General features: G+C 42.1%; 1 protein-coding gene across 1 annotated transcript in view; it reads right to left on the reverse strand.

Moving 5' to 3' along the window:
• LOC130404008 (MAM domain-containing glycosylphosphatidylinositol anchor protein 1) overlaps positions 1-27,500 on the reverse strand; it is a 132,742-nt gene that overhangs the window by 56,459 nt on the left and 48,783 nt on the right. The gene's annotated exons all lie outside the window — the stretch shown is intronic.

The following is a 27,500-nucleotide window of genomic DNA, read 5'->3' on the forward strand; positions in this document are numbered from 1 at the left end:
TCTATCGCAGCCATTTCGTTTTGTGAACAAACTTTCTCCATAAATGTATCGACCTACTTTTACAACCTCAAAAACAAATGTCTCCAAACATGTATGCTTTAAAGAATGCACACTAATTTTTTAAAAATCCCCCTCATCAACAAACTGCCATTCGCTGAACAATTTTACACTTGGATTAAAAAGAGTGTGAAACTCCATTTGAAAGGAATGCTATAAATACGAAAGGATATTTTTGGCAAATGGGCAGAGCATGTTTGTTTTCCCTAGGCTAGATGAAGCGTGTCCGAGAGAGGGTAAAGATTCTCAGAATTGCATTCTTTATAAAAACATTGATCATTGTAACACTCCTACACAAAAAGGGTACTAATAATGTATCAAACATGGGCTGTAAGCATGGGGCTATCGCGCCCCCTTCTTTTCCTGGAACTGTTACCCCAAAAATGTTTTTGGGGATTTAATTAAAAACCTGTTCTCAATAAAGCAATTTGTCCATTCTGGGCTACTGTAGAAATAAAACGCAACATGACAAGCTCCATGGACCCGCTCCCTAGGTAGATATAAAGGGCCCATTCAAAGATGCAACTATTCTTATTTTCATGGGATCATACACAAATTAAAACATACAAATGGATATTATGTTCCATTTCTGGCGAGGCTGTTCCACTAGATGCCACTTATTTATACACACTGCACATTAAGAGGAATAGTGGTTAGTTCAGGAATACATAAAACATTTTTATTTTCTTCATAAAACTTGAATGATCTTAATTGCTATTCATACACAGTAAACATAAGCTGAACACAACACAACAGAAGAACAACTATAGAAAAGCAATGTGTCAATACATCCAGCTTGTTTCAGCCCAGACACCCTCCCACAAGTCCATATCTCCAAACTTCCCAAATGTCCTCTTTCTCTAAGTCCTCGACTTCTCTCGCATAGTGAATATCTCCTCTCATCCTGTCAAATGAACACCCGCTCCGCCTCCTCCTCCTCCTGCTGCTCCCACCTCAACGTGTTCCTCTACCTTCTCTCCTGTACCTGGAGAGCCTTGGCTTTCCACTGGAAGCTATGCTGCTGTCAGCCGGTCTGTTCATTCCTGGCTCCTGCCTTCCCTTTCCAACTTCCTGTCACTTTCACTCATCATCTCTCCTCCTCCTCCTCCTCCTCCTCCTCCTCCTCCTCCGCCTCCTCCTCCTCCTCCTCTTTCACACCCTCCATCCTTGGCAGAGCTCGAATTGTACCACTGTCACGGTTAGTGTTGGGGTGTGTGTAGGTGAGTGTGTCAGTGTTTCAGAGTGTGTGCATCGGTGTGTCTGAGTATGGTTGTATCCGTGGTTAAGCAAGCATGGTTTGTGTGTGTGAGAGAGAGAGTGTGTGTGTGTGTGTGTGTTTGAGAGACTGTGTGTGTGGTGTGTGTGGTGTAAAAGAGTGTGTGTGTTTGTGTGTGTGTGTGTGTGTGTGTGTGTGTGTGTGTGTGTGTGTGTGTGTGTGTGTGTGTGTGTGTGTGTGTGTGTGTGTGTGTGTGTGTGCGTGTTACTGAGTTTGTGTATCAGTGTGTGTAATTGTGGTTCTCCGGAGCATAATTGGAACACAGAAGAACCCAACCATCACCCGAACAAATCCCCCAGAACCAGCCCCTGACCTGCGTGTCCCCCTCCCCCATTATTCTGTCTCTTCTCTCCTCCTCCTCCAACATTATTCTCTCTCTCCTCTCTTCCCCCTATGCCCTCCCGGGGCACCTCTCTAAACGGCTTGACACACAAAACCATGACCAATACATAGCTGTTTAATTTGAACTATGACCGTACCAGGGTGAATACCTGACTTCATGTGCTGCTTTATTATGTACTTATCTGTTTTTGTTTTTGTGTTTGGTCCACATTTTAACGGTGTAAAGTAGCACAAAACCTGTACCTACACACACACGCACGCGCGTGCGCACACACACACACACACACACACACACACACACACACACACACACACACACACACGCGACCACATTATTTAAAGGTTACAGCTCCAGGGTTTTGTCCCATTATTCAGTTTAATGGTTCCCTAATCCTTTAACAGAAATAACACACACACACACACACACACACACACACACACACACACACACACACACACACACACACACACACGCACACACAGCCTCAACTGCATACAATTGTAAGGTGACAGCCTATCTACGAACAGTTTAAGTTTTCAGCCAAGACTTTTGAGTTAGGAGCTCTGAGTTACGAGTAGATTGACGCGATGAATGTGCACTGTATCGGTGTACTCAGGTATTTAAAGCATCTTCTGTCAGAGGACAGCGTTCCCGCGCGAGTCTGATTGAATCAGACGCCTCATGCCTCCGACAGAGACCGCGCCGCCGGGGTCCGCCAGCCCAATTCAGCCTCCTCCTTTCAGAGACTTCACTGATCTTACTGATGCAAGAGATGCAATTAAGATCTGTGAACGCCGCCGCACCACTTTCTATAGTACCAGTCTCCCTGTCTGTGGATGACTCTCAGCTCTCCGTGACTACCTCTGTGATGGTGTTTAAATCAGAGAGAGGAAGAGAGCGAGCGAGCGAGTGAGGAAGAGAGAGAGAGAGAGTCAATGAGACGGATAGAGGGTGAGACAGAGAGAGGATTGCCAATACAACCTGTATTATAAATGTATCTGCATGTACGTTTTATTATTTGATATATAACTTTGCAGTTATATAATAAATATTTTATGTGGTTAGATTTTATACCTCTTAATATTGTGCACCTACATTGTCGAGTCACTAATATCTATGGAGATGGGTAAAGACTCATTCTGTGGCCCAGTTCCAGGAAATACCTTGATTCTCTCCCTCTCCATTACCTCACGTTTTACTGCAATCAATATTTCAATATAATTCTGTTGATAATCCATATTTCACCCCTTTTTGAGGACTCTTTGTATTTTAGTACTGGTTTTTTTAATAGTACAAACCTCCAAACTGCTTCGGAGATGTTAAGAAAGAAGAAGACAGAGACATAGAGAGAAAGAGCGAGTGAGATAGAAAGTGAGGCAGATAGATAGAGAGAGTGGGACAGAGAGAAAGAGGCTGAAAGAGGCGCAGGGAGTGCAGGGAATGAAGGGAGCAGCAGGGATGAGAGCAGGAGAAGCAGACAACTGATCCTCAGTAAAGACCACCGCCCACCGCCCCCGCGCCCCAGCCGCCCTCAGCCGGCTGCTGCCTGCAGGCTCCATCCAACCTGGACAGCCATCAAAAGCAGCCCACCCTAGTCTCTCATGTCCTGGTGGTGGCAGCCCCCCCCTCACTCCCCACATTGGGGAGTGAGGGGGGGGCTCCTTTTCTCTCAATGTCTCTCTCTTTTTGTATCTCACTCTGTCGCTCATTCATTGTGTTTTTGTGTGATCCTGGGTAGGTTTGTGTGTGTGTGTGTGTGTTGGTATCATGCCATCTCGCTCTCTCTCTCATTATGTGTGTCTGTTCCTGTGTGTGTGTGTGTGTATCTGTATAAGTTCATATGTTAGTTTGAATGTGTGTGCGCGTGTGCATCTATGTGGGCATATGCGTGAGTGAATGTGTGCGAGGGAACATGTGTGCGCTGTCCCATTTTAATCAAACAGCTTACCACCAGTCGACCATCAGAGTCGGTGTTGCTATTCTCTGATATCAAACACACTTTTCAGGAAACATCTCCCGGCAGCAGAGGCCGGATGAAAAGCCCCTGAAAGAGAGGTGTTCTCCTCTGCCCGACATGGACGTTAGGTGGAAGGTGGCCAAGGTGCAGGACAGATGGGAGCCAGGGCAGTAAACTCGCCTCTCTATGTGACATAAGCGTACGATACGAGTCTTTTGAAACATCCCTACCAACGTAAATATAGAAGTTATATGTTAGTTCCCCTGCCAACACATCGGGCATAGACCCACAATAATGCCAGCTGTGTGTGGCTCAGTTACGACACTCAAGAGCAGTTTCATATTTTATTTAGTAGCGCCGAGATAATATTGATATTGCTGCAAGCATGGTTTGATACTGTGCCACTGCGGAATCTCCAAAAATACAGAAGATAAATGGATTCATTATTCTCAGAGAAAGACTTTGGCCCCAAACAATCCATGCATAAGGTCTGGAGTTACAGCCTTTGTATAATAGATGTGACATTGCAAAATCTGAATCCACAAGAACAACTCTATTTCAGTCCTTATATCACACACAAACCCACACACACACATACAAATTCACACAGAAACACACACATACATATACATGCTTGTGCAAATGCACACCCATGCAAACACACACACACACACACACACACACACACATTCAAACCCAAACAAAAAGTAAACAGCACAGGGTCACCACGGGGTCAACTCGATGGAACCATGGTGACAGCAACATGCAAAGTGTGCAGTAAAGCGTGTATAAGGGTCTGTCCATAAGGTGGACTCTGGAATCCACTAAGCGGAATGCACAGCAAGGGGCAGTGGGGGGGGGGGGTGTCTGTCACTTTCCTGGGACAGCCCTCTGAAGGAGGGATGGAAGGGGGTCAAAACTGATCTTCTCCGCTGTTTCCCTTGCTCAGATAGTTTCTCCAAACCTCTTCTCCCACAGGGGTGAGCTTGGCATTGGGCAGATTGCGGGTGCATGCACTCACAGCGGCAGGAGAAACATGGGGGCTTAGTATGCTGATGATGGAGGAGGAGGAGGCAAGGATGTTGGAGGTGGACAGGTGGGGCAGCGTCCCTCCATATTGTCAATAAGCTTAGGAAGAAATCATTGGAAAACCGGGGGAAATACATAATTAGGTTCTCTGTTGTCTTCATTCTTTCTGTATCTATTGGTACCTGTGAAGATTTGGTGGGCAGTAGTCACAAAGGAAATCCACTGCGTCCACTAAGCTTGAGTAACGCGTTATTTATGGTTGTAAAATGTGTACGTTATAGACACACACTCTGATATGAAATCTTGTACGCTCATGAATTGATGGGGCTCGTGTGCCTCTAAAACTACACTGCTCTCTTTGATACACATTCAGCAGTCAACTTAATCTGGCTCACCTTGGGTTCCATGCTGACATCTGATGCCATAATTTTATAAGGACCAACAAATTCAATACAGGGTAAATATAGACAATTCTCTGGGTGTCACTAACCCTGCTGTGCTGCGTTTGTTTACCAAACTGCCCGAAATCTGCAGAGTCAGCTCATTAAACGGGTTTATGATGAACCAGTGACTGAAAAGAAACGGCTCTTTGCAAAACAAGGCCGTTTAAGTTTGGTCGTCAAAGACCACAGATGTCCACATTGGCGTTTTCCCCAACCGCAGAGCGTTTGATGCTGCCTGTTCTATTCCAGTCCCTGCCGTTAAGTTATGCTGAGACCACCGAAGAATGGGAATGTGGTAATGACCCCTGGCACTAAGTTGGCCAGGGCTGTGTGTGTGTGTGTGTGTGTGTGTGTGTGTGTGTGTGTGTGTGTGTGTGTGTGTGTGTGTGTGTGTGTGTGTGTGTGTGTGTGTGTGTGTGTGTGTGTGTGTGTGTGTGTGTGTGTGTGTGTTTGTCCATCCTGGTAATGATGCCAATTTCAGCAGTGTTGCTACAACTTCACCACACTATATATAAAGATATACAGAGATATAGAGGTATACATATATGGTAAGGTCAGATTTCAAGCTCTGTTTGTTTGTTTATTGGTATTAATAATTCTTTAAAACTGATTTTGCTGCGTTCATTTGCTGAATATGTATAATTTTCTCTAAATATTTTTGGTAAATAAGACAATTTCTATGCAGGTCTTTTCAAGTCAAAATAGACTTTCTGAACGGGAAAACAGTATTAAAACACTGTTGACAACACTTGTCGAAAAAGACAATCTGAATAATAATAATGATTATATTGTTATTATACTGCAAGTCCAAAAAACGAGTGTTTGTCTCCTTACGAGTCTCACTCTCACTAGGCACACATTATCTACACAGCCCGTCTGAACTCCTAGTGTGTCCGGCGCTAATCGCACGCATAATTACCCTGCTACTGGATACCACCGCATGGGCATTAGCATGGCCATTAGCATTAGCATAAACGAAAGATTGGGAGGGAAGACAGGAGGCCACCGGGAGGAGAGGCCTTCTTCAGCCACGCCGCTGTCATGGCGTTGTATAAGCCAGGTCTCACAGGGCTGATGGAGAGCCGCTCAATGAATTACATGTTATTACATTCCTTCTGCGGTATCAGATCTCGGGATTCATATCACATTGACCGCTGTAACTGTAGCCGAGATTGAGTTCGGGATTCATTTTCAAAGCAATCTCCCGATGGGGGGAGAGGGGCTGGGGAAGTGTTTAGGTAACACTGTGACCTCTGTTGGCTGCTGTTCTTCTCGCTCACTCCCTCTCCTCTCCCCCCCCCACTCTCTCTCTCTCTCTCTCCCCTCTCTCTCTCTCTCTCTCTCTCTCTCTCTCTCTCTCTCTCTCTCTCTCTCTCTCTCTCTCTCTCTCTCTCTCTCTCTCTCTCTCTCTCTCTCTCTCTCTCTCTCTCTCTCTCTCTCTCTCTCTCTCCCTCTCCTCTCCCCCTCTCTTTCTCTCTCTCTCCCTCTTTCTCTGTCCCCCTCTCTCCTCCCGTCTCATGCTCTCCCTGTCAATCTCTTAGCCTCTCCCTCACCCTCCCTGTGTCTCCTTCTCTGTCTCTCCTGCCTCCCTCTCTCGTTCATCCCTTCATTCCTCTCTCTCTCCCTCTCTCCTTCTCCCCCTCTTCCACTCTCCCTCCGACTTTTTCTCTCTCACAACCTCTCTTGCTCCCCCCTCTCTGTCCCTGTCTTAGCCTCTCCCACCCTCTCCCTCCTTGTCCGTTTCACTCCCTCCCCCTCCATCGGACCCTCTTCCCTCCCATGCTCACCCTGGTAAATCCTCTTTGATTTCCAATAGTGTGGCGTGGTCTCTAATGGCTCCAGAGGAGTGCACAGCCATTAAGGAAGCTAAGGGGAGATGACGGGCTCAATTGAGTGTGAGCGCGCTGGGGAGGAAAGACAGGTTGACGCGTGTGGGTAAGAGAGAGTGCGTGTGTATGAGGGTGGGTGTCAAGAGTGCGTGAGTACAAAGGTGTGTGGGTGTCAGTGAGTGTGGGTGTCGATGTGTGTGAGTGTCAGCATGTGTAAGTGAGTAAGGTGTGCGGCTGTGTGTGTGTGTGTGTGTGTGTGTGTGTGTGTGTGTGAGTGTGAGTGTGTGTGAGTGTGTGTGTTTGTGTGTGTGTGAGTGATGTGTGAATATCTGAAGATGTGTGGGTGTCAGTGTGTGCGTGAGTTTGCATGTGTGTGGTTGTCAGTTTGTGTGAGAGGACAGAGCATCGTTTGTGTTTGTACGTGTGTGTGTGTGTGTGTGTGTGTGTGTGTGTGTGTGTGTGTGTGTGTGTGTGTGTGTGTGTGTGTGTGTGTGTGTGTGTGTGTGTGTGTGTGTGTGTGTACTTGTGTCAGAGTATGATGAGTAGATGTGGGTGTGGGTGTCAGTTTGTGTGAGAGTACAGATTTGTGTTCCTGCATGCGTGTGTGTATGTGTGTGTGTGTGTGCCCCAGTGAGTGAGTTAAAGTGATAAACACCTGTGTAGTCGTAGTAAATAGGATGAACATGATTACTAATTACCAATCATATATTGTAGGTATTTAATACGAAAATATAAAAGGTAATCCCCCCCTCCCACACACACACACACACACACACACACACACTCACACTCACACTCACACTCACACTCACTCACACAAACACACCTTCACAATCATTGTCATGGAGCAGTTTGACATGAACTGCCTCTATTCTGACAACTCATAGAGTACATTTTATTCCTAGGGGGCTCAAAATGTCTGAGATGCTAATGTCACGTTCACAGAAAAGAACCTCTTCCTTCAAATGTGTTCAGTTTAGGCAGAAACTGCAGGAAAGATCCGGATAAATAAAATGTTTCAAAAGCTCCAAAAGCTTTGCAGAGAGTTGCATTGCATGAGGCCTTCCTCATATGCTTCCAAATTTTTATATTGGGAAGCATTATCTCAGTTTGTGAAACAAGGGTATTCTTTGTATCACAGGCTGACCAGTAATGCTAACAAGCATTGGTAACTACGTTCTTGACACCTTGTTGACACTGATGGTTTTAATTTGCCCTGTTTACATATGTACTTTGATGAGAAATCTAAATATTTTTTAGTTCTTCCTTTGCTCTTTTTTTTCTCTGTCTCCTCTGTTATATTTGGTAACTGTGGATGACATTTTATGCTGCTTTCTTGGCCGGAAAAATGGCAAATCAATTGTATTAAGGCCCACTATGCCATAGGAGAAGAACATGTTTGGTCCATTAGTCCTAATAGGTTCACTACACCCTTACATATAGGTCAAGTACATCTTCACCTCAATATCTGTGCAATGACTATTTCATTTGATTTACTGCACGCAATATCACACTTAGGGAAGCAGCCAGAGAGAGATGTCCTTAAATTATTATCCAATTACCTTAGGTTAAATACTTCGGGGCGCTACTGCTTACTGATTAGGATTTGGTCAATGAGGTATAATAAATGAAGGAATGCAAGATTCAATTATACTATAATATACTACAATTATATTATTTTACATTTTACGTTGAATGTTCTTTGTGGTAGCCTACACGACCTCTACAGCTTTTGCTCTCTCGTTTTTTCAGTTGCCATTAAACCATACCTAACTTCACCTCGATTTATAACAAAAGTATGCCTTCTTAAATATTATAGATAGATTATATTATAGCATGTAAAACAACCGAAAGGCAAGTTGATGAATAAAATATCCACACATATTAACTTGAAGATCTAGACTAGTGAAGTTCGTGCTTAGCGTTACAAACAACATGATAAGACATAAGAGACAAAAATATGAAAAAATATGCAGCTGCTCTCATTAAAGACAAATTCAATGCATTGAATCCCCAAAAAATTAAGATTATCCCACGCATGCACACAAATGCGCAGACAAGAGTAAAGTGATGTACATCGAAACACAGCGCCTGGTTTGATCCACCATTGCTCGTTGTGAATAATTAATTACCATGCACGGTTGTACAAAGTTAACACTAAACACGGTCGTGATCCACATTTTAAACAGTGGTGCTATTGATGTTCATCTGTATCTCTCCTCAGATCTCTGAATCGGGACTTCAGCTGGAGTGTCCCTGGTTGGTTGGTTTCTTTCTACTCGACCGCACACAGGTCTTATGGGGGGAGAGGGACAGAAGCGAAGAGGCATGACGCAACTGTACGTTTTAATCAGTACGACTGACGAAAGACCGAGAGAAAGAGGGAAATAAAGGATTGAGAAAGATGAAGAGAGATAACTCCATTAAGAAATAGAAGGATCAGCCTCTAAAATTATCTAAAAGAAAGAGAAGGAAGATAAAGGATGAGATTGGTGGACGGATGAAATAGAGCCAGCTATGAAACAGAGAGAAAATAGTAATTTAAACTGTTGGATTTCACTACGCTTACAAAGCCTATACACACAGAGCAAATGCTCTGAAAAAGAATAAACCAATATTTTGCCACAATCTCAGGAGGAGTGAAGCCACCATTTCCTGTGTATCATAACAAATAATTGTATGCAGAAACTCAACGAGACCTTTTTCCTTGCATCAACCTGTTGGATAATCCGCTCAGTTTGATCTAAATCAATTCCAAACCTAGAGGATTTGGCGGATTGATTGTGGATGCCTCAGAAGGGCTCGTTTTAATAAACATGATGTTAAACTGAAATCATCTTTCTTTAGTGAATTCCCCATCACACACGTTTTGTGAAAAACGTCGGTCTGCAACATCCTCATCAACTATTTATACGAATGGAGAATGCATGGATGTCCCCCATTCCATTGGTCAAACCTTATTAATTTAACTATTTTATAGAAAGGTTGAACTATGAGATCAAAGCGATGAGTCCGGTTTATCACATTATATAACATTGCATCACATTTGTGTTAGTTAAACTATATGGAAGAACACATACATTTGTTTGTGCAGGAGATCTTAATGATGCTTTTGACAGCTTTGAAGCGGAGAACCAGACATTTATGATGCTATGTCTGTGATATTCTGTCTGTGAGGGACTTGTGTGGGGGTTGGTTCAAGCCCAGGGGTGACAGGGCAACGCTGATGGGGCATCATCAAGGTGTTAAGATACACATTACACCGCACATTGACACACACACACACACACACACACGCATACACACAAACACACACAAACAGAAAAATTCACAGATGAACACACATATATGGACTGTCACACTCTCAAACATAGATAAACAACCTTCACACACATGTAGATACACACCCACATACCCACAACACAAACACACACACACACACACACACACACACACACACACACACACACACACACACACACACACACACACACACACACACACACACACACACACACCACACACACACACACACACACACACAGAGAAACACACAGATGAACACATATACAAGGACTGACTCTCCCTCAAACATAGATACCCCCACACACACACACACACATACATACACACACACAGATGAACACAACTACACGTTTATACACACACGCAGAAACACATGAACCCTGAGCACCTGCACACACATTAACACAGAACACATAGACCCATGCATTAAATCAAGACACACATAAACACACAGATGAAAACAAGTATGAATACACACACACACACACACACACACACACACACACACACACACACACACACACACACACACACAGATGAACACAAGTACACACAAACACACACACACACACACAGACACACACACTCACACACACATAGACGAACACAAATACACATACACAAACACACAACAGACACACATACACACACACTCACACACACATAGACGAACACAAATACACGTACACAAACACACAACAGACACACAGACACACACACACACACACACACACACACACACACACACACACACACACACACACACACACACACACACACACACACACACACACACACACACACACACACTAACACACTCTCACACACACACAAATGCGCACACACACAGAGGCATATATAGCTCCAGGCCATAGCAGCACATGAATCCAGTGCCCTGACTGCAGCCCCTGAGGGCAAAAGACTCTGTGCCCCAGTTAGTGGTTTCTGAAGTCCTCCAGTGGGACCGGCTCATATTCTGGATGGGACCGGATCACATGCAGGGTGCCCTTCTAGCGCCAGGCCAGCGGGCCTTGTCAGGGTCAGGGCAGGACAGCTAGCTGAACATGTGCAAGAAGGACATACTGACAGCTGGATTTAAAGAGCCTGTGTTTGAAACCAAAACTTTCAATGGTTGACCGATTGATAGTGCTTCACTTTGCGACTGATCACCAAACCTTCGAGCACTTATCCCTGGGTTAGTGGCTGCCCTTTTTCAATCATCTAAATATTGTGTATGTTATTGTAAATGGGGCTAAATGGCTATTTCAAGATTCAAATCAAGAACAAAATCCAGAGTACAACATTCAATACGGGTACCAACGGTGGTATTCAGTCCTGGATGAATGGCACCGGATTTCAAGATTCAAATCAAGAACAAAATCCCAAGTAGAACATTCAGTACGCGTACCACTGGTGGTATTCACTCTGCTGGTTTAAAAACAATAAACTGCTATGTTTGTACTGCTTCTAGAATACAATGGGTCTCATGGGTCTCAACATAAATTATAAACAACCCTTTAATGTTGTCTTTAGGGAGTATACTCCATGCAATTTAATTAGCAAAGAAACATTCTTCTTTCAGCCATTTTCTTTGTCAAAATATTATGAATATCAAGATGTAGCCATAATCTTTGAATGTGTTTGCTATTTATCTTTTTTTTGCAGCTTGCATCTTGAACAGGACTTATTTGCTGATAAGACAGGCCTCTCTATTGTACGTTTGCTGTTGCTATAACTGCTCTTTTACTTTTACAGGAAGTTTGAGGAAGAGGAAGTTTGCATTGATCATAAATTCCCAGTAGAAGTTTTATATTGGCGCTTAATTGTTTGTTCCTCGATAACAGCAGGTAAATCATTATCATCGCGTCACTCATTATTTGATCAAGGACAGCTGTACTTTAAAATGAGAATGTAATTAGCAATGACTTGAAAGGGCTATTGATGTTTTTGCAAGTTCAACTGAAAGGTTAAACTTTAACCAATCATGTTGTTGATTTGTAACAACGAAATGTTTTGTTCTATAATTGATTGAAGACATTAAATACTTCAAATGGTCGCAATGATTAACTAAACTCACAAATATATACACCACACATACACGTGGCACAAATGCAGACACACACACACAGATACACACACACACACACACACACACACACACACACACACACACACACACACACACACACACACACACACACACACACACACACACACACACACACACACAAAATGGATTTGCATGCATAGTATACTACACTTTCCATTGAACAATTACCCCTGTTACTATAAATTGACTAATTTTATAATGTAGTCAAATCCTCTCACACTAGCTGCATTCAGACACACGTGTAAGTCGGATATTCTTCCGTATATGTGAACAACATATCCTGAAATTCGTACCCTGAAAATCTACTGAATAATACTACCCCTGAGGTAGTATTGTCTAAGTAGGAAATGTAAATAACCTTATATGTGAATGAGGAGTAGAAAGTTGGTATTTCTCACACCACTTCAGTGGGCGTTTTGATGACGCTTCTGCATGTCATTGAGTGGCCCCCTAAATGATAATCAGCCTGTTACATTTTGTTTTTGCTGAATGGTTAAAAAATATTAAAATGTTGGCACTGCTTTTAAGTGTCTTTTGTGGCGAACGAATGTTATATGTTGTACAATTATAGGCATAATGTTATATATTATGCGCTCAGAAATTTGTTACATTATCGACTGGGGTTTCCACATTATTGCTATGGGTTTAATTACAACTAGAGGTTGCGCGAGCGAAAACTCGAGTTAAATTTAAAGCTAAAGATAGTACTTCCATAGTAGATTGTTACTTTTAACTATAACTATTCAACACATGTTTCCTACATTTTTGGAGCGATGTATTATATTTACTGTATGTCTGTGTCAGGGGAGTTAGCATGCCACTGGAAATCTTGAATTCCCTTCAGGATCAATAAAAAATCTATATTTTGATAATAATAGGTAGCAGCATAACATTTGCTTTGGATATAGCCTCATTTTGTTTGTTTATGTAAGCTATGCTGTTTTAACCACAAAATCAATTTATAGCGACAGAGCTTGATTCAAATGAAAAACATAAAAATAAACTAAAATATTGGAGGCGGACACCACGCACAAAAACACATTTCAATGTTATTACCCAACTCTTTCCTCTATGGAGATCATCCGCTTCAACACAGCCTTTGATTGGACAGCAGTTCCCTAAAGTCCCTATGAGCACCTACCTCTAAATCCTGGCTGTCCTGACAATTTCCCAGAAAATCCTCCAATTTCAGCACACAGGGGTCTTCTAACGACTCGCAGGCAGGTCAAGGATAGGCCCCAGTGTACCATTATTACAGGAACCGGTCCTCAACAGACACTTCTCTCAGCTTATTGGACAATGTATTTTGTGTTTATAATAAACAATCCTGGCTCACATTCTGAATGTCATATCCTATTTATTGCCAATTCAAACTGATTTGTGCGGTATTCCCTTTCCACTAACAAACTTTCAAAGTCACAAACAACAATGGGGTGAGTTGGACAAAGACTGCATGTTCCAGTAGTTCCTCTGTAGCCCATCAAGTCCCAACTATACCAAAACTGAATGGTCGAAGGTCAAATATCACCTTAAACTTCTTATTTGTTAGTTCACAATGTGTGTAATGCATAAATATATCTCTCATAATGTAATTGGTCCATACTAGAAAGCTACAATGAGGTGTTTCACTTCAGCTCATCAAACCACAGATGAAAAAGATTGTAGGGTTAAAGACAAGCTTCTCAGACTTAAGGTTTTTTGAGGGATTCATACATCCTCCACTTTGATGGCTTATTGATCTGTTTGTCTGAGAAAGGTAATTTCGTGTGTATTTCAGGGAACATTACCCTAGTCAGTTTCGAGGGATGACGGAATGAGGAAATATCCTTATATGCTAAAAAGAGCTTTCCTCCCAACTGGACGATTGGTTATGTTTTACAGATCTTTCTAGTTTCATCCTTTTCTATATTTCATGAGTCTATAATCCTCCAGTTGCGGCACATCTGTCAGCACCTCAATCTCCCTATTTCAATATCCCTGTCTGGGACAGCAGCGGATCCAAGCTGCTGCCCGTGGGCTTCTCCCATGCTTTATAACCCGGCCTTCATTGCCTGCCACAGCGCCGCCAGGCAGCCAATCAAAACACATATAGGCTTCCCATGGAAGCTGGACACATAACACTACTGGAATAATGGGCAAGCAGGAAGAGACAGAGAGACATTGACTGAATGAGATATTTATATATATGTATATATATATATATATATATATATATACTGTAGAGAGAGAGAGAGAGAGAGAGAGAGAGAGAGAGAGAGAGAGAGAGAGAGAGAGAGAGAGGATTGGAGCAAAAGAGGAAGAGTGATAGAGCAAGACAGACTGATGGACAGGGAGAGAGAACAAGAATAAGAGAGACATAGAGGCTGACTAATATTAACCTAATACTATTTATATCAAGGTATAGCAGCAGAGGAGAACAGCAAAGAGTGAGAGGTGGGAGTGAGAGGTGGGAGAGAGAGAGAGAGAGAGAGAGAGAGAGAGAGAGAGGGAGAGGGAGAGGGAGGGAGAGAGAGAGAGAGAGAGAGAGAGAGAGAGAGAGGGATAGAATGAGAGGCAAAGTAAGTGATGGAGAAAAAAATCTAGATGGAGAATAAAATTGAGCCAGAGAGAGAGAGGGTACGCAGGATATATTGACGAACAAGAAAAAAATGTAAAGGAGAGGGGAAGAGCGAAGTCATAAAATGTAAGTTGGAAGTTATTGAAGGAAAGTTGGATGAGAAAAAATACCAGGGTCATAAAATAATATTAGAATTGGTCTGGCCTCATGGCGTTGATGAATAAGGATGCTGCCCAGCGGGGTCTTTGGCTAGGGCGAGACGGCTAATTTGAACAGCCACCCTACCTGAGAGGGTAGTAAAAAAATATTAAAGGCGATGAAATGAAAGGCTCACTGTCAGGTGCTTGGTTTATGTGTTGCATTTCCATCTCACTGCAAGTTCTCAGACACAAGATCCACTCTACCGACCTGATGGATACAAGCCAAGAAGACCATTAGGCCAGGGTAAACAAATCGCTTCTGTCAAAATAACAGTTTGAGGGACAAAAAGAAATCGTATTTTTGAAAGATGCTTTCATTTTATGATGGCCATCACAGTTATTTGTAGGACAAGCTGCCATTATTTGCTTAAACGATCGGAATTTAATGGTGATGTAATTTATTCAATTTGTATGCTATTATGAATGCTAAATGACTAGGAAATACTATAACATCGTCATTAAGACAAATTATGTGTTAATATGTGCACATTCTGTTTGCCCATCTAGTCTGAATTTCTTTTAGTTTTTGGTTGTAACATGGAACATGATTATTGTCCTTACATTCACTTCATTGTATTAATAATTAACACTAAATGTGGCACATTAAGTTCACAATGTCAAAGAATCAAACACCCAACCCATTAATCTTAAACACGCCCTGATTCTCAGTTATCCTTTCCTTTGGGGACATCGTCCGTGTCACACAGGAAACAGGAAACAGGAAGCGGGCAATGCGCCAGAGCCACTTGATTTATGTCACCTCATCTCGCCGTAATGGTTATTTTCTCCCCCGAAAAAATATCAATGTGTGTGTGCCAGGGGCACGAGAGTTAAGGTCAGGATAATTCCAGAGCCGCACTGCATTGTGTAACCTTCACAGCAGAGCGATGGCCAATAAATAACGTCTAGTAGGGAGGAAAAGGGGAACGCTTTCAGATAACTGGCAAAAACGATGAGCAGAAGAGCAATCTTATCCCGTCTAAGGTGCCTCTCTTGTGTCAGCTGTGGGGCTAAGAATTATATAAATTCATTCAAAGTAGTGACAGGGAGAATTTGTGTATGTGTGTGTTAATTATAGCAGGTCTATTTCATTCAAGTTTCTGCCTGCATTTGTGTGTATCCATGACTCAATGGTGTCTAAAAATAAGGTTTCCAAGATACTCCATAAGATACTATCAAAGTCAAATCAATACAGTGTGATGCAACAACAGATATTACGCTCCAAAGGTAAAAGTTGACACACAATGAAATCTATGAGGCCTAGTCTCTACAATAGTCAGACTTGGAATCATCCTTTACAATATGTAGTATGACAAACACCTTTTTTTATAAACCATATTACATCACTATCCCAGAGAATATTTCAACATCTTCTCTGCTGATTTCATTTTTATTATATTTTCGTAATTATAACTTGCCTTCCATTCCCCCTCTTATCTACGCATTGGCTCTGAAAATCTGGCAGTCCACTCGTCTCTCTGAAAAGATATACAAATCCAAATCCCCCTCCTCCTCTGAGTGGCCTGGCCGTGTTTAACAGACATCTATGGCCTGCCTCTCTCTATAGGAAGAGGGGGAAGGAAATCTATGAAACGTCTTATAGAACGTAAAAGCGATATGACTCAGTACAGATGACACATCCCGGAGGTGTGAAGCCCTCCTCCCCGCCTCTCCTTCCTCTTTCCCTGCCCACACATCCTTTACCTCCTCTTCTACCTTCCTTGTTTTTTCTTTGTCAGTTATGATTTGCTACCTTTTCTTTTGTGGACTACTTCCAGCGATTAAAGGTATGATATAAAATGTCAATGCCAATTAGGGTCTCCCTATCAAAACAATAACCAAAGAAGTATTTTGAATACTTTGTGTGACAGCATGGAATCTGGTAATAGATTAAAGTTTTAGTCACGTTAAGTTTGTTAAGGCATTTAATTTTCAAGAAACAGCAACAAGTAACGTTATCTATTGTAACGTTAACTTGCTAACATATCATTAGATAAGTAAGCTGTTATGCATGGTCAAAACAATCATACAATTAATGTTAAAATGTCTTATATCAATAAATTGGGTCACTACTGGATTGCTGTTTCTCGTGTTTCCGTGGAGGTTCAGGGGTAAATGCGATTTGAAGCCAAAAACAGGCGACCGGATGATACACACCATTACCTTGAATAAATCTTGGACCTCTCTGGTTTTGAACATTGTATGATACACAACCCAACAAAATATATAACGTAGGTCTAGTTTTTTTTAATATATTGTAATATGGAAATTTTCTCCTTGACAATTCTCTTCTCTCACTCCTCTGCTCCACACTCCCCTCCTCTCACTCCTCTCCTCCACAAACATCATTCTTCTCCCACTCTTCCGTTCTCCTCCTCCCCCTCTGGCTCCTCTCCTCCTCCCTCTGTTGCTCCTCTTTTCCTCTCTCTCTTGCACCTTTCCTCCACAATACTCCTCATATACTTTGCCTAACATGGAACATATTTTTTTAACGATACACCAGATAGAAGTGATCTAACAAGAATACATTGCACGTACTACATCATTGTATGGTTTGTGTGTGTGTGTGTGTGTGTGTGTGTGTGTGTGTGTGTGTGTGTGTGTGTGTGTGTGTGTGTGTGTGTGTGTGTGTGTGTGTGTGTGTGTGTGTGTGTGGACATAGATGACCCCAAACTGTCGTGGAAACTCATGTTACACGTTATCAGACTCACCACACTCAGCATTGCACCTAGGGTAACAAAAAGTTGCACACACCCACACACGCTTGCGCACGCACACACACACACACACACACACACTAACACACACTCTGTGAGCTAAAAGGATCTGCTTCCATGTCTAAATCATATGGACATCAGTGCTCTGACATGAAGTCCCAATGCCTTCAGAAGAGCTACTTGTGAACATAACACCAAGGGCTTCTTGTGTAGGTGGTGCTCCACTTTTAACACTTCTCTCCTGGGAGAAAGGGCCTACGTGTATACCGTGTCATTCCATTATAAGGAATGAAAGGGAAGAGTAGCATCTCACAGTAGAACCTCAATGAGGTAAAATACAAAATAAAAAAATAGCACAAAAGAAAGGCTGGGAGTTGATATTGTAAGAAAGTAATTAGGGTGGTCGACATATTTCTGCAGGTTGGAGGACAACCTGCAGTTGGAGGACAACCCATCTGCCCAAACTGTTCTCTCTACAGCAAGGTCAAATGTATTCACAAACTGTAAAACCGGCAAACTAATTGAAGGTCTTTGATCCGACAGTCGCAGAGGACCTAGCTAATAGGTAACGTGATATGAGAATATAAAATGTATGAGAAAATAGTTATTCCATGTCCAGCAGGCTGCAGAGAGCTTATGCACCGACTGCCCATATTGGTTAATTGGGTGGGGAGACCTTCTTGAATCGATGGAAACCATGACAACTCTAAATTCCATTCCCTCATCCCGGCAGACAGGTTTACAATGCATGTCAATGGAGTCGTCATGGTTTCCCCAATGATTCTAGAAGGTTTCTGCGCTCGACTTACCGATATGGACATTGCTTGAATGGAAGGGTTGAAGGGTACATTGTTAGGCCCTAGATGTTGGATGGTAGCGAGCAGCTGTGATAGGTGCAAAGGAGTATACACAAAACAAGGGACAATGTTCAAGGAATAAACCCACCAAGGGCAGGATTAAATAACAAACACTTAAACCATTCACTGGTCCGAATAAACAGGCAGCACATTCCCCTGCAAATCACCGCCCCACATAAACTAAGCCCTCTCCCTAAATCCAAGTTGACCTGCAACATTCCTCAACATTAACGGATGCCTTTAAGTGTTCAAATTTAACTACTCCTTATCTCAACATATATGCCTATCATTACCACACTAGTATATTGTGTATACATTGTATATTTGCATTTGAATATTGACCAAAAAACATTAAGTAGCGTCTTAATTTCTCTCCAGTCAGCTCCACTTGGCATAGCCCAATTAGGTCTAATCATGCACACCTGTGCATGGCAAACCAGTCAGGGTGAAATCATTGATCCTTGCTATCAGTTACCTGTCCTCCAAATGCCTCGTGGCACATAGGGCCTTGCTCTCAGTGGGGTTTATTAAAACATCCCGGCCAACATCAAAGGTCAACACTCATGCCAGGTTAATTAGTACCGTACATGTCATCGTCCTGTCTTTGTTAATAGAGGACAGGTACGACCTTGTGCACTGGGTCATTAATCGATTGATAAGCCATGAGCACAATATGTCTTGTGTTCATTTCAAATGTGTTCTGTGGGCAATCCAATAGAGACAAAATCGGTTCGAGCTGGAAAACAAAGAAAGGGCCACCCAAGAAAAAACAAATCCACTTGGACATGCGATTGAAGATATTATATAACCTTAAATTGTCAAACCTTAAACTTAACATGTATAGAATATGCTCTGTCACAAAGGTTTTGTTTTTTCGATTTTTTGGAGGTCAAGATAATGTTTGTCTAGCTGTAACACGCTGCTGTAACGGATGTTCTGTCGGGCTCAATGGAATATATGCATATGCTTGTACTCATTTTGGTAATAGTTAAGGTGCATTTCCACCACACATCCCAATGGAGAAGCATGTTGTCAGAGTTGCACCAGTCAGTCCCAAGGAACCTGGTCTGCCCCTGGCCCCTCTGACTAGAAGATGTTTCCCTAGCAACACATGGTGTGACCAGTTGGAAAAGTAAAAGGGGTGTGACAGTTTGAAATATTGGGCAAGAGCATATAGAGAGCTTCATTGACCGGTAAACATGCAAATGATGACTAGGAACTTTTCATGTCAAACAGAAGTTTGCATCACATCAGCTACACAGGTGATGTGTAGTTGTAGACCAACAAACATTAAGCTGTGTATGTGTTGGTGTACAACTACATATCCACTCCAATTTATGCCATCTATCAGAAGGCACTGTTTTGTTTTGTGCCCCTGCCTCAGCTTGGGTTAAATGCACCGTGAAATTAAAAATGACTTTTCTAGATTGTGTGCTCATATTATTCATAAATTAACCTGGAAATATGTCAGAAACATTTCACCCATTAATATAACAGCTTTCCAATATTTTCCATATTGAGTCTTACACAATATGCAGCAGGTGAGCATGTGTGTCCCACACTGAACTCTTTACCACTCTAATTTAAGAGGAATCATTTGACGGAAGTGAAACACCCTGCGAATGTGAAGTTAATATCTTTAAGCAAAGTTTATCTTGACTTCAATCCTGCAGATGATGATCTGCAATTGGCTGCATCTATTTAACCCTGACATACTTCTTAAAGATGATTCAATCGGCATATGCATACAGCATGTCGCGTATACAATAACCGTAAAAAAACAATTACAGGTGTTGACTCAATTAGACCCTTAGATGGACCTCCTGTGTATGTCCCGCAGGTTGCTGGAGACTCACAGATGCCGAGGCCAGTTAATTACGTCGTAGTGTTTAAATAGACCACCACCCGTCATAAAACTCATTCTGCATGACACAGGTCGATCTACAAGAATCAATACACTGGGAGTGGCCCACTCTGATGTTTGAATATCTTTAACCACTCAATCTCTCTCTCCACTGTCTCGGAGGATTCCCCAGGGATCAACACACCGTAGCAGATGGCAAAAGAAAGCAAATGAAAGTTTATATACCTCAAATTCCTCAGATACGCCCCAGTATATTGCAATGTATTATCACACTGCAATCTAGTCGCACTCGTAATCCATGGAGTGCTGATCAATTGATAGAGGGATGAATCACTCGGTTTACAATTATAAACTCGGCACCTTTCTCAAGGACTCCTACAGGTAGACTGCGGATGTTAGGGTTCAAAGCCAGCCCATTTTGACCCCATCCTTCCTGCTAACATGGTGTTTGTATTTATCGAAGCACCAACATTTACTCTCTGTTGCAAAACAGGACCCCGCCTCCTGAGCCACAGCTGTAACAATTGTTTCTATAGCGAAACCAACAAACCCGGGGATTGTGTTAAAACACGATGTTGCAGTATCCTCTCGGACTTACAACCCCCATCCCTCATCCTAATCACACCCAACCCCGGTGTAGTCACCATGACAACAGCCATTAACTTTTTTTTGCAATCAATTCACCCCCCCACCCCGCCCCCTTTCCCCACCTCTGTCAGCATCCGAGGGCGGGTCTGCGGAAGGGCAGTCATTTAGACGGGGCCCTGTCCCCGGAGAGGGGGCCCGTGGTGCGCCTATATCATCCATGAGTTGCTGGAATATAATTGCGCCGGTTAAATGGCACTCCAGAGATTCCAAACGCCCTTTCACAACAGAAAGGGGGTTTTGATAGAGTGCAGATAGCGGCGCTTAGAGAGGGGACATATTTCTTGAATAATGAACTGTGGTAATGGTCGTAAAGCGTTGGAGCGCTGGAGGCTGAGGGTTTTGAGGACGGCTCAGCACTAATACGGCGAGACGGCGGAACGGCGAGCAACGACCCGCGTGCCGCATTACCACCACAATTAGAAGACGGACGACGTGGCTGGGGGTTTTCTTTTCCACGCTTGGACACACCATTATTTGACCGGTTCTTATTTATTTCAATACCATTCATGCCCCCATTTTCTATGTTTCAGCAAAACGACACACACACAGAAATACGCACAATTTGGCCACAATTTATTATTTTGCACTACAATACAGGGGTTGGGTTGTGTTATGCGGTCAAAAGCAAAGCCCCCGAATAATAATCGGACAAAGAATATGAATAAACTCTTGAAATGGAGGGCTTGGAGAGTTTCCCAGTGCTATTTAGATACCTATAATCACCTCACATGTATCCAATCTGTGTCATTCCCATCCTCATTAAGCCTAGCTAAATTGGTTTTCCCATAAAATAATCCACTCTCTTCTGTGAAAAGACCCAAGGGGACTGAATCTCCGGGAAAACTTTCATGTTTGTTCGTAATATACCTGCAGGGAGAGCTCCCGGGTGTTTAGACTAAATAATTTAGCCCTACTTATAAATGAAGTGAAGTGTAGTACTAACTGTTTGTGACCTGTTTTATACTGAAGCCAGCAATCTCAACTTTATTTAAAACATCTTAATTGGCTACCATAGAATAAAGACTAGTTAGTACCTCATCTAATCATTAGTTCAAAAAGATGATGTTCTTTTGATCATCACATAGCAATGCGCCTCTGCCTAATTTCCTCACTTTCCTCGTTGTATGTCTCAGAATCAATGGTTTAAGTCCATGGGTTTGATGTATTTAATCGTCCATTTTCTTTTCTAACCATCCCTCCTATGGTATAATACATATATAGGTACTGACTGCACTATCTGCACTGATCTTCTATTCCTAACCCCTGCCAGCCCATGATTACACTTGCATAATAATTCAGTTGATGTTTTGCTGTTCTGAGAAACCTGCGGATGTTTTTTTAAAGGTCCATCCCAACCATGGACAAGGCAAAATGAATCATGAATCATGTGAAAAGAACACAGATCTGGGGTTCAATAGAGAGAGCAGGATTTGATTTCTTCTCTCTGTGAGACCAAGGGCAAAGTGTTTCTCTCTTGGTTCTCAGAGACATGAAGAAGCCATTATCTCCTGGTGTTGGTTTGTAGTTGTCTTGGCATGCCCTCTGACCACGGTGAAAGATAACCTGTAGGTCTCACTCGCTCTCTCTCTCTCGCTCACTCACTCTCTCTCTTTTTCTTACTCTCTCACTGAGTCATGCGCACATCTATTCCCACAGGACACGGATGAGAACATTGTCATGTTTCCATTCTCAGTTACTGAGACACTTATTTCTCCCCTTGGTAATGAAAAGTTTTTGTTTTTTTTGATTTTGAAACTGTAAATGATTGTGATAATAGGTACGGACAAATTGATAACACATGTAAACTAAAAATGAGTATTTAGCGAGATACAGGATACAAAATTTCAAAAATATTTTAGCAATGAGTTGCACAGGTCTTATTTCCGGTTTGGAATTTTAAGATTAGCAGCATTTGAATACTTTCAAATGATACAGGGTTAGTTCAAATTAGTTTAGTTCTATAACGGGCATATTCAGTGACAGTTAGAATTTGAAAATACATGATTTCAATAGATTACCTTTTAACTCAGTTGAATGTTCTTCCTGTGAGCACTTCAGAAACCCTTGGTGGTCTATATGGTGCTAACCATGAGACAGTGAGACTAGTGTTTAAGAGGTAGGCAATGGAGGATAAGGTTGCAGACTCTTGTCAGGAATTGTAGGTCCTTTCAACTGAAATGGAATCCTCTGTTCTTCAGAATTCCGGAATGCCTGCAACTTGAAGGACATACTTCAAACATCTGTTTTTTTTAGGATTTACAGTTATATTTATGATTAGGTATCAAATTATTGTTAATTTTGTTTGATGGACATGTCGGTGTGCAGACATGATGCCTATACACACATCAACATGAGAATATGAATATGTGTGAGTATATAAATGCTAATGTGCAGCATTTCAGGAATTGTACATAATTTAGATATTGATTATAGTAGCATTTCCATCATACCAAGAATGGCGTTGTGTGTGTGCAGTAATCTATCCAATGTTGTCTGTAAAATATTATGCAAACCTTTATACACACACACACACACACACACACACACACACACACACACACACACACACACACACACACACACACACACACACACACACACACACACACACACACACACACACACACACACACCATGTAATGAAAACATTTCCTTTTTTTCTTGCCAGGGGCAGTCTTGCTAGACCATCTATATTATTTCTAACAAATTCATGACTCATGACCATCATGTGGTGGTTATTGATATTATTATTATTATAGCATTCACCATCTCCTCTGTACCAAAGAACATAGAACACTAGCTGACTGGGTTTGTGAGAGTGTGTGAGTGAGTGTGTTCAAATAAGCCCACCCAATTGTGGTACAAAAAAATATTAATAATATCAATAAAAACATCATTGTGTATGATTTGTTGATAGTAATACATGTAATATCCAGATAGAATCAACAATGCTTTAGTCGAACAAAAATCCTGATCATGATAATTCCTACAGCAGAGAGGCTTTCACTGAAGTTACATTGAAAAAACATTGTTCTTCTTTCGTGCTGCTAGCTCTTAATGCTAACTTTAAAGCTTGCTCTAATATTAGCTCTAGCACAAGCTTGAATGCTAGCTGTAATTCTAGCTCTGAAGCTAGAACTAATGCCAAGAAGCCGAGCACTTTATAGCACTACGATGCTCCAACTTAAGCCATATCACTGGCATGGTTTTAAAAAAAGCCAGCAGAGCACCAACCTAACACCTGGCAATTTTATGTATGATTGTATGAATCTTTCAGTGAATCTTCCATCGGGAAGTGAAAGATTCTCTTTTATCAGCTCCATGACAACAGAGATGCTGGCAGGGTGAAGGAAGGTAGGAGATTGTGTGTGTGTGTGTGTGTGTGTGTGTGTGTGTGTGTGTGTGTGTGTGTGTGTGTGTGTGTGTGTGTGTGTGTGTGTGTGTGTGTGTGTGTGTGTGTGTGTGTGTGTGTGTGTGTGTGTGTGTGTGTGTGTGTCTGGTGTGTGTGTGTGTGTGTGTGTGTGTGTGTGTGTGTATGTGTGTGTGTGTGTGTGTTGTGTGTGCGTGTGTGTGTGCGTGTGTGTGTGCGTGCGTGCATGCGCGTGTGTGTGTGTGTGTATCTGTGTGTACATGCTATTCGCTATAAACATATATTCTATTTGATAATTGTAGCAAGCCAATAGCATCAGGTGTCTTCTTCGATGAAATACTTATAGATGTGCAAATGTCGGCGTACACATGCAGTCATGGTATATAAGTGTCTGACTTCCCTTCAGTTAAAAGCCAGTAAATATTGAATATATTTAGTCATAGCTAAAGAATCGAGACAGAAATGTGCAGCAGCATGTAAAAACCAAGCAGTTAACAGGTAGAGTTAGAGTATTATAACATAATTATATATATATATGAACTATACGTAATCAATAATATGATAAGGAGTTACTATAGTGAATAAAGAATGTAGTGTATGTGTCAGTGTGCTTGTGTTTGTTTATACTTACAGACTATATACTTTATGGCTGCTGTAAAATGTTATCACTGTTTCTTTACCGTTGATTGCTGATAAAAAAATAAATAATATAATATTCAGAGCTTTTTAAAGTGGCTAAGTGTGGTTGCACACAGACACACATAGCCCTGCCCACTAACTGATGCTCTGTATGAAAGAAAGTGAGTTTCAGAATGTCACAAAGACACACACAACACACACACACACACACACACACACACACACACACACACACACACACACACACACACACACACACACACACACACACACACACACACACACACACACACACACACAGAAGTAACATGAGATGATGGCAGAGGCAGCCAGAGATTGGGAGATGTACCTTGCAGCAACCATCAGCACTCTTTGGCTCACTTTGGCTTTCTCTATCTGTGTCTCAAAGCACTTAGCGAGACGTCTGTTTATAATTAAATGGCAGGACAACCCTAATGATGTTTGACATTAAACAAATCCCTATGAATATTATTCCCCCATGGGGCGTTTTTGTGAAAAGGGTAAACTAATAGCAGAGTGGATACTAACGTTAATGCATCAGGGATTAGGGATTGGACACCCTTTTTTGGATTTGGATTGCTGTGAAATGCACTCCCCCCCCCCCCCCCCCACACACACACACACACACACACACACACACACACACACACACACACACAAACTAACTCATTGGACACACAGAGGCACACACCTATTAATTGGAAAACATGAAGGAAGGATGGACAGGAACGATGCTAGTCAAAAGGGAATAAGGAAGGAAGGAATAGAGGGAAGAAGGAACAAAGTAAAAGAATGAATAAAGGATAAAAGGAAAGAAAGAAGAAAGAAATTACTGAAAAAAAAGAAACAACGGAAGGAAATTAAATAAGAACAAAGTAACGAAAGAGAAGCAAAATATAGAGGATCAAAGATCACAAGGAAAGAAGGAAGAACATAAGTATGAACAGAATGAAAGAAGGACAGAAGGAAAGAAAGGAAGAAAGAAAGGAATTATGACAGCCAGAAAAGATAAGGCAAGCTATAGTGTAAAACCAAGAGAGAGACGGAGAGGAGAGTACGAAACGCATGGTGAGTAAGGGCGGGTTCCGGCACTCCTCTTGACTCAGACACACGCAGGCGGTGATTCATAATGGAGGCCAGACCACCTGAAAGGTCAACCGTTTCCATCCCTCTCTCTCCTCCCTATCATCTTTCATTTGACCTTGTCTCTGTTCCTTCCAGTGCACTCTGAGATTCATAACGCTATATTGTGCATGTGTGTGTGTGTGTGACATGTCAGTATGGGTGTGTGTTTGTGTGTATGTGTGTGTGTTTGTGTGTGTGTGTGTGGGTGTGTGTGTGGGGGGGGGAGGGGGTCATGTAGAAAGGAAGGTTCACCGTGTGTGAAAACAACAAGCAGTGCATGAGGCAATTCCAGACAGTTTGTTTTTCAAAGCTTCAACCTAGAGAGCACACAGTGCACATCCCATAATACTACTTACACATTGGGTAGTAATAATAGGAATCCACGCTACTCATTTATATTAATATCACCATTAGAGGTGCTGTAGTTAAGATAATGAGAGAGAGAGAGAGAGAGAGAGAGAGAGAGAGAGAGAGAGAGAGAGCTAGAGAGAGAGCTAGAGAGAGAGAGAGAGAGAGAGAGAGAGAGAGAGAGAGAGAGAGAGAGAGCTAGAGAGAGAGCTAGAGAGAGAGAGTGAACCTCCCTCTCTACTCCCTCTCTGCGTTTTTCTTCCATGTGTCTCATTTCAAGCACCTTTGATGGACAGACAACATGGCTTCTGAGAACCAATCAAGATAGTGATGTCCTGATTGGTCTAGAATTTAGCAACCTAAAAAGTAAATTGGCTCATACAAAGGCAGACAGATGGCAGGCGATGTAATTTTCGAACAAATCACACTCAAATAATAGCTCTTTAATCGAATCCGATGCACCTGTGAGGGGAAGGATGGTTGCCTGCATAGGAATTGCAAATATCCCATCCTTTTGTTCCCAAGTAAAGCAGGACAGGAAGGTTTAAACAGGTGGGAAGGTAAAAGTTGGTAAAAGTTTTTTTCAACTGGATGAAATTATATAACTTGTATTCATTTGTAACAAATTATATAATTTTGATGTTCGAAGAATATAATGTGTTATGAATTATATGTATAAAAAAAACATAACTGACAACAACAACAACAACACTTTCATTATCACCTCAATCTTCATCATAATCATCAGCTTCATAGACACCAACATCATCCCCTTCACCACACTCGTCCTCATCCCCTTCGAGA

This window comes from Gadus chalcogrammus, chromosome 14, assembly GCF_026213295.1.
Source record: "Gadus chalcogrammus isolate NIFS_2021 chromosome 14, NIFS_Gcha_1.0, whole genome shotgun sequence".
NCBI lineage: Eukaryota > Metazoa > Chordata > Actinopteri > Gadiformes > Gadidae > Gadus > Gadus chalcogrammus.